At 39.1% G+C, this 9,257-nt stretch overlaps 1 pseudogene; it reads left to right on the forward strand.

Annotated features, from left to right (window-relative positions):
* The first annotated feature begins 657 nt into the window (after positions 1-657).
* LOC142026781 (E3 ubiquitin-protein ligase Topors-like) lies at positions 658-2,966 on the forward strand (annotated as a pseudogene).
* Positions 2,967-9,257: the final 6,291 nt, after the last annotated feature.

Below are 9,257 nucleotides of genomic sequence, written 5' to 3' on the forward strand. Positions count from 1 at the left end.
ACAGTTTAATAGGTAAAGTAAAAGCTGTATGTGCAAGCAAAGGAACATAAGGAATCCACTCACTCGCTACTTCTGATTGGCAGGCAAGTGTTTAGCCATCTCCAGGAAAGCAGGGCTCCATCTTATGCAAAGGTTATTGGGGAATACAAATGCCATAACTCTAAATGTCCCCCACTTCTTTCTTCGTCTCACAGCTTTTATTGCTGGGCATGATGTCATATAGTATGGGATACCTCTTTGGTTAGTTAGGGTCAGCTGTCCCAGCTGTGTCCCTTCCCAACTTCTTGTGCACCCCCAGCTTCCTTGCTGGCAGGATGGTCAGATGCAGAAAAGGCTCTCTGTAAGCACTGTTCAGCAATAACTAAAACATCCTTGTGTTTATCAACATTGTTTTCATTACAAATCCAAAACATAGGATCATAAAAGCTACTATCAAGAAAATTAACTCTATCCCAGCCAAAACCAGTACATCTGGTGACTTTAAATGAGCATCTCCTGATTCTAAAGCCCTATCTGCTTGGACAGATTTGACAATGTTGGCTATCCAGATCACTGCTTCCAGAGGTTCTGTTTCTCTTTTGTCCAGGAGTGGTCAAAAACCAAAGCAGAATGCTTGCTCTGCAAGCAGTCTCTGTTTTATTTTCCACAGAATTCATGATGAAGATGAATTTAAGGAGTACCTACTCAGACCTTCAGAAAATGGCTCTTTTGCCAGCCCTGATGGCTGGAGATTTCCTTACCATAACACCCAAACATGGGAACACCATACTTCAGCTGAATTCTTGTCTTGCCCTATCTCCTTTTAACTTAGAAGCATATGATCAGCATGCTGAATATGACTGTCCTGTTCCACTGTGTGATGAAAAGAGCTGTTCAGACTCATCAATTATTACAATATCTCCATATGAGGCAGATTCTCAAGAACTAGATCACAGTTCATCTGACTGATATTGATCAATCCCCCTTGGGTGATGAAACTCCAGGGCTATCATGTTCCATTTCAGAAGAAAGAGGTTCATGCAACAATAAGTTCTCCTCTAGAGGTTTCAGAAAGTTCTGGTGAGGACTTTCTGTGAAAAGAACTGAAATAGGCTAATGCTGACTTAAATGACAGTGAATGTTCTTTGGACAATTGTGTAATTGCTGGGCATGTTAACCCATTAGCTGAGAGGACACAAGAACTATTTGAGCTGTCCTTGGACACTGAGGAGTCAGTCAGGGAAGAGAAAAGGGAAGATGTGAAGAAACAGCAGCCAACTCAGTTTTTCAGTTGTAGTCACATAAGCCAATCAGAAGTTGTTTGCCATACTCATTCATATATTCACAGAATGTAGGTAGGTGTAAAACTGCTCATCCTCTGCAGTCAAGAAGAAAGATGATAAGAACAAATGTAAAGTAAAAGATCTATCTCCACAGGACTTCATCTGAAGCCCCTCTTCAAGAAGGGACACAATGTGCTCTCCTTGTAATCACAGATTATGCAGAAAAGGGAAGTCCACAATTCCACAATCCTATTCCCAGCACAGTCGAGGCAGTCATGGCCATAGGACTATGAAGGAGTATTGCGGCATAGGTCAACTTAAATGAGATAGTCAAGAAACAGAGATAGTAGCATACACAGGAACAAAAGAAACAAGAGGATATTGAGAACTCATAATGCCAGCACCTCTCAAGAAAGCCAGAGAGGGTCTCTAAGTCATGACTGTACTACATCCAGAGGAGTAAGTAGATCATGAGCACATAGCAAAGGCCCTGGAAAAAGAAGATCAAGAAGCATAGACAGTCATGATTATTATATGAGAGACAATTGCCAAAGTAGATACCAGAAGTGTTCTCCTTTTTATAGTCAAAACATGGTTGAAGATGTCTATGAATCCTCATGCAGGAGGAGGACTCAGCCTAATGCTCACTATTCAAGGTAAACTACTAGTCCAGAATACAGTATACTGTCTTTTACTGAAATGATGTCTGCATAGCTGCAGGGGAGTCTATGAGAGACACTATTGTTATTATGAAAGCTGCAGGTCAAGGAGTTAATCAAGCAATATATCAAGGGCACCCTCTGAAAGTACTGAGGGAATTGAAAGTGAAAAGCCGGTTGGAAAAAGGAAGTACAAAACTCACCACTTGGACAATACAGTCAAGGACTGCACAATTTAGAGAAAGGAAATGACCACAAGAAAATTTTATCAAAATTCAGTGACTGCTACAAAAAATGAAGATAACCTTTCAGACAGCAAAACAAGTGAGACAAAGTGTAAGAAAATGAAAAAAAAAGAGATTAGGAGTGCAAGTATGGAGACAGTCTATGAAGGAAAAATTATACAATGAGGCATTGTAAAAAGAATAAGGAAAAGCTTAAGTAGAAGCACCAGAAAGATCACACAAGTAATTCAGCACTTTCTTTTCCAGTTGTGATTACAATTGATAGTGATAGTGACAAAAAGCTAGAACATATTGAATTTGACAGCAGCATTACTTAGACAGGCACAATTCAGATAAATGAGAGGGAAAATAAGTCTCCATCTTCTTTTCTGGGAATGACAGAATATGGAGATATTTAGAGTCAGCAAGAAAACTGGAGTAGCCACCAAAAATTATTGTTTTACTACCACAAGAAGGGTCTTAGATGGTGACATTAGAAATGCTGAAGCTGAGGTTTGAAAAATAGCAACTGATCAGAGCCTTGTCATAATGGATACCAGTACTAACACCCCTCATACAGGAACTGTAACTAGCCATGTTCAAGGCACACAAGCAGCATCCTCCAGTCAACTGTCTTCTTCTTTCTAGAAAGGACTTCCTTTCTAGAGCATCCAGAAGAACCACCATTGATGTTAAGGCTGCCAAAGAGATTTGTCAACAGATCCTGTTGGTTTGATTCCCCAGGGAAAAAAATAATTAAAAATAAAAATAAAAATAATTTTTTTTTTAAAGTACTCTGTTTTATACTGAACAATTCTTAAAAGTGAAGAACATAAAGTTTTGCTAGCACAACTTCTGAAGTTTCTCGGAAGAGTGTTTGAAAGTTGTAATTTCACAAAGCAATCCTATATTATCATAGTTTGTAAGATATATCCACAGAATATTTCAAAATTGTGTTTAAAAAAGAAGAAACAACCAAAGAAAAAACACAAATGCATCACTTGCTTTCTTTGAAACATGGTTCTCTTCTTTCACTTGTACTTGAGACAACCTTACTCAGAAAGCCAAAACTGACTCTTCTCTTCCCTAAATGTACAGAACAGGGTGGGCTGTAGAACTGTCCCTCTTTCTTGAGCCTGCTTGCAGCTACAGAAGTGTGGTCCCTTTGGTTTACCTGAGGACAGATTTGAATGTTAATTTGTAATTGGTTTTAATAGGGTACTCACAAGGGTGATGATTTGGAGCTCTCCTCCTATTAGCACATTTTGTATTCCATTACTATTCAGGGTTAGAGCACAGACACTTGAGCACAAGGAGGGATCACACACACTCAAGGTTCAGAGGGGAGGGGAGCACAAACAGGGGACAGCAAACTGGCCATCTTCCTGGACTTGTCACCCAGAAGGGTAACTAGTCTGATAGAAACCACTTTCACCTTAGTTGGTCTAAGAGTTTAACTTCTGATTGAAGCAGAGGAGCAAAATTTGCAGAATGCAGTGTAAAATGCTTGACACCCACACTTACACACACTTGGATACAATCACAATTACAATCAGTCTGGTGTGCCAAACCCCAGGTGGCCAGGACAGAGGCCCTGGAGGGCTGGGGTTGCTGAAGCAGGCAGTGCCAGCATGAGGGATGCTGCTGGGCCTCTGCCCTTGGAGAGGCCTTGGGCCACCAAACTGAGTTCCTACTGGAAGCTCCTGGGCCACCTGGCCAGTTCTCCCCTCTGCTGCAGAAAGGCTGTGTGTGTCCTGACTCTCTCAGACTGGGGCTGTGATTCCTACCTGGGATGTGCAAATCCCTCTTCTGGGGCTGGGAAAGGTAGGCAGTGGAAGGTCTTTGGCCAGATCTCACTCATCCCTCCTCCATAACCCTGGGGAGCTACAAAGATCACAGCAGCACAGACAGCAGTGGTGTAGGAGGACAGTACCTCCCTGACAACACTGGCTAGGTATTCACTGGTGCAAGTTTGAACCTGGGTACCAGAACAGTTTTACTCCCCTCTGGTGCTTTCGATTTACTGAACAGTTGTTGGTAAACCAACAGATTCAGCTGCTGAAGGGGGAAAGAAGGTGGCCACTGCTGCGATGCCTGGACAGTGGCCACCTTCAGGAATCCTTTGGTGGACACCCAAATCAGTCATGGTTATGGAAAGCATATGCCTAATGCAGTAGAAGAAACCCTGATGCTCTCCTTATCAATGAACAGTAACACTTAGCACGGATAGTTCAAAACTCACAAAATGGACTCCTGGATTGCAGTATCACAGGAAGGTTATGAAAACATGGCCCAGGAAAATATTATTTCAAGGGAAGCATTTCATTCCATTAGCAGTGCTAAAATATACGCAGTGTACAAAACTAATCTGTAGGACCAGGAGGCACTTCCCAGTTCCTGGATCTAGGACGACATTTTGCTTACTGATTACTGTGAAGGGCCACAAATACTTGTTTCCTCTCTCCTCCCATAGCCCTGTTTCCTTTGATTGGAGAGACCCAGACATGCAGAAAGGGACCATGCAATATACACTAACAGGTCCTTCTGTGTTAACAATGGTATAGGCACTCCTTCAGAGAAATTGCTTTTTTCTTAATGTAATGGGGATGAGGTCGGCAAATATTAACGCATAACTGCATATTTTGGAAAATATAGTATGTGAACTAAACAGATTCATAGCCAATTGCACAGCTTTCTCTGAATATTTAAAGTAACATCTGTAAGAGATAAAAACATGTAAACAAATATTGTAAATAGTTAATTCCAGAAACTCTATATGTAGCTTATAGATTATGAAACTGCTGTTCTTGTTTTTTTGTTTCTGAGATAGTTCAGATAGTACTAGACTTGATTTCCACTAGTTTAAGTCCAAAATCATTACATATTTGTCTGTTTTCAGATAAGATTCTGCTGTTTTCTTTTGAAGGATGTGTTCAGCCTTTACTCTAGATGGATTATGAATGCCAAAAAAGCCTAAATAGCATTTGAACATCTACACAAATAAGTATATGTATTGGGTCTGGCTGAGATGGAGTTAATACTCCCCATAGCAGCCCTCGTAGCGCTGTGCTCTGCATCAGTAACTAGAAAGGTGTTGATAACACGCCAGTGTTTTGGCTACTGCTGAGCAGTGCTGGCACAGCATCAAGGCTGTCTCTCCAATATTTTTGCGCCCCGCCCCCCCCCCCCCCCAGGGCAGGCTGGGGCAGGGCAAGAGCTTGGGAGGGGACATAACCAGGACAGCTGACCTAAACTAACCAAACAGATATTCCATACCATGTGACGTCAGCTCAGATATAAAAGCTAAGTAAAGGGAGATGGAAGGGAGGCATTTTTGTCTTCTGGAGCAACCACTACACGTACTGAAGCCCTGCTTCCCAGGAAGTGGCTAGACATCACCTGCTGATGGGAAGTAGAGAATAACATCATTTGTTTTTCTTTGCTGTCACGCGCGACCTTTGCTTTGACTTTATTAAACTGTCCTTATCTTGACCCACGAGTCTTTTGTTATATTTTTTCCCCCCTGTCCAGCTGAGAAGAGGGAGTGACAGAGCAGCTTTGGTGAGCACCTGGCACTTGGCCAGGGTCAACCCGCCACAGTATAGTTCTTGGTCATCAATGTTTGGGAGCTGAGCTTTAAAATTCACTGGCTTCAGTAATAGATGATATCTTCTTTTTTTTGTATAGTGAAATTGTCTTAAAACAGGATTCCTGTAAGCAAGACCTCTTTACTTACCTCCTGAGGTGGGTGGTCATGGACTCACAGGGCAGTAGATGATCATACACTTATGAATTCAGAGAGGTATATAAGGCATTTCATTTAATCTTGATCCCATGAAGAAATGATTTTTCACCAGAGCCTGAACAAGGGATTTTTTTTCACTGTTCTTCTCTCAGTGTTGAAAAACAGTGATATCACAAATGTACAAACTTGAGCAGAGCTAGGAAAGTGTTTATTACTGTACTACCTATTGGAATTGTAGTGCAGTGGAAACAGAAAATAACAAGGAATACTTTTCTTAATATATACTATTCTTCCAAAAGACTGTACTTCCTGATATCTATCTTCTATTAGAGAAGCCTTATCATGTCAGACCAAAAGCATATCTAGCGAAATACTTTGATTTCAACAGTGGGCAACAGCAGAGAGACAAAGGTTAAACTATAAAAGCTAAGCATGGAGTATTTCCTTGATATATGTTCTTAGCTTCCAGTCTACAATATTTAAATATGTGTCTAGCCTCTCTGTACAGTAGTGCAGTACAGGTGATAGATGTCCCATACATGCATAAATATTTTAGTGTTCTTTCTGAAGTTGCGCTGTAGTACACTAGAAGTTAATACATATTACTGTAAGTACTTGGTATTGCTTCCTATTCCTCTTGGACTGCAGAAAGATACATAAAAAATAATATAAAAGGAAACTTTGAGTTGTATGTCAAATTTGAGCTCACAGCCAAATATATAAATGGTTCAAATTAGAAATATGTACTGACTTTTGAATTAAAACATTTATGATTATCATTTCATTGTTAAATCAGAAAATATTTTCACCATCCAATTATCTGTCCACCAAGCTGTTGAACAAGTTCTTTTTCTTTCTGTTTACAATAAAGTACAACATAGCCAGTCTTGTTTATCTATTTGTTTGCATGTTAACAATAGTTTTCATTCCAAGAGAGAGTTTGAAAAATTGCTGTGCTAAAAGAAAATCTAACATTAGACAGAAGCACAGACAAATGTAGAGACTCTATGCAATCAATGAGTTTGGCATTAAAGACATAACTTAGTTTACCCTAGAGAACCAAAAATAAATTCACCATTGGTTCTTGGCTCACACTACTTCTAGGAGCAGAACATAGGGAATGCACATAATTCATAACATCACAACCCACTACTTCAATAAATGGCTATTATTTCTAACTTACTGAAGGCTTCTTGTGTTTGATATTCATAGTTTTGCCATGTTCACAGTTTATTAAGTAATTGTACTAACATTAGGCCAGAAAGAAACAACTAGTTTGTTGTGTAAAGGTTCTGTGAAAAACAATAATTGGTTTTTCCTTCCTCCCTGCTTGCCCCCACTCCTTCCTCCCCAGTAACTCAGTGGTGGATTTAAGAATTAATGAGCAGCCAAATGGTATTTTCCATTAAACTACAACTATTTCTAACAAATCACATTTTGACACTAATTTTTTTCCCACTGTCCCCTGTTTAAAATATTGTGAAAGATATCCATACTGCAAAATGAGTTCAATACATCCAATCCAAAAGGTTCAGAAATGCACTTTGGAGTATTGTGATATTACAATACCAAGACTGCCACAAGAACAAAGAGTTTTATTTTGTGACATTTCTGTTCTCATTGTTCTGAGATTGTCATGAAGATGGATTCTATACAGTTTCCTGCTTTATTTTTGCAGCCTTTGTTATGAATATGGTCTGATTTTGTGCCAACCTTTGTCACTAGAATGAGAATCAGAATACATTATGAAAACTAAAATGTACTAAGCATTAAAATTCTGTGATAGCTCATTCTTGTGACAAAGAGATCACTGGAAAAGAATGGCACAAAATTAATCAATTATAGTGACAGTCTCACGATTGTAATAAGAATAAAGTGGCACTACATTTTGTGCATTTACATAACTGAGGAATGGTTTAAAATTAACTCATTCACATCTGGATATTCACCTCTCTTCCTGGAAAATCAAAACTATTGTACCTTGACTAATGACTATAGGTAGTGACTCTATGCTGGTATGAAAAAAACCTACAAATTCTGCTTGTTTTTGAGTCATTTCCCAACATTTTCATAATATCTTTCTAATATATGTAATTTCTTTTTTTCTCCCAGTAAGAGAAAAGTCTTACCATCAGTTCCTAGTACATAGCTGTACATTTTGGAAGTACAGTGAGAAGGAAGGCAAAAATGTTCCTTTGAAAATAAAACAAAAATGAGAAGGAAAGCCCCTGAAATGCTTCTCTTCAGATTTTTTTATCTTATGCCTTTTTTTTTTTTTCCTTCAGATTCTTTTATCTCTTGCTTATTCTGATTAAAAAGAATGCATCAAAAGCAATTATTTTCAGGAATATCAGAAAAACACAAAGATAAAGGTATTTAGAAAACTCCTCTGTCTGGTTACTGGCTCTTCTTTTCTTGGTTAAGAGGTAGAATTATCAAACTCCAGCAAGACCCCAGGCATATAGATCAAGGGCTGAGGCCTCATGGTAGATTAACTTGGTTAGATACCACATGAGGCAGATTTTTATTGACAGAAAACAACTATAGCACCCTTCACAAATCAACGGGAGCTCTGGAAAGCCTACTTCATCAGGGACACAGTGAAGGGCAGCCCCCAGTGTGGTCCTTGCAGTGACTGGCTCCTGGTATACCCAATGCAACTCAGACCATGGCAAATTTTAAAAAAATTCTGAGAAGCATACAAATGCACTCAACAATGTGTGGAAGCAACCTCCACCTAAGAAGAAACTATCCTGTATGCAGACTGAAAACTGTTGGTGTGGAGGTTAGAAGTTTGGGCAGAGATTTTTTTTGTGTTTTTCTCAATATCTTGCATTTAACACTTGCAAAGACAAAGTACATGATGGACCAGCTGATTTGATTCAGGTCAGCATACTTTTGACATCATCGTAAGCACTATCTTTATTCAGATTTGCATTAATTTACAGATGATTTTGGGCTGGTGATTAAAATGATATACTGTTATTCTTGGCCCTGCCTACAGGTTTATAAAAAAACAAAGAAAATAAAATGTTCCTTGGTTCCAGTGACCTTGCTGCTTCATTAGATTTTTGACTATGCAACTGGAAAAATTATACAGAACTTTGCTTGTTAGCTGGATTTCTAACAAAAAAAAGAAAAAAAACCCCCACAGAGTTCTGGGAATGTCTATCCTACTGTTTGAATTCTTTCCATCATAGTACAGTTTCATAGAGGTAAAGGTGGGATCTGTTATGAAACTAACCCTCTTTATGGATAAATGTGGTTGTCAGGTTATTACAGTGGTCCATTTTCTCTTCATTAGATTTGTCTTACAGTGAGCAAATTATACGAAGTAGGGCTTCTAATATAACAAAGCATTCCTAAT

Source organism: Buteo buteo, chromosome Z (genome assembly GCF_964188355.1).
Source record: "Buteo buteo chromosome Z, bButBut1.hap1.1, whole genome shotgun sequence".
Taxonomy (NCBI): domain Eukaryota; kingdom Metazoa; phylum Chordata; class Aves; order Accipitriformes; family Accipitridae; genus Buteo; species Buteo buteo.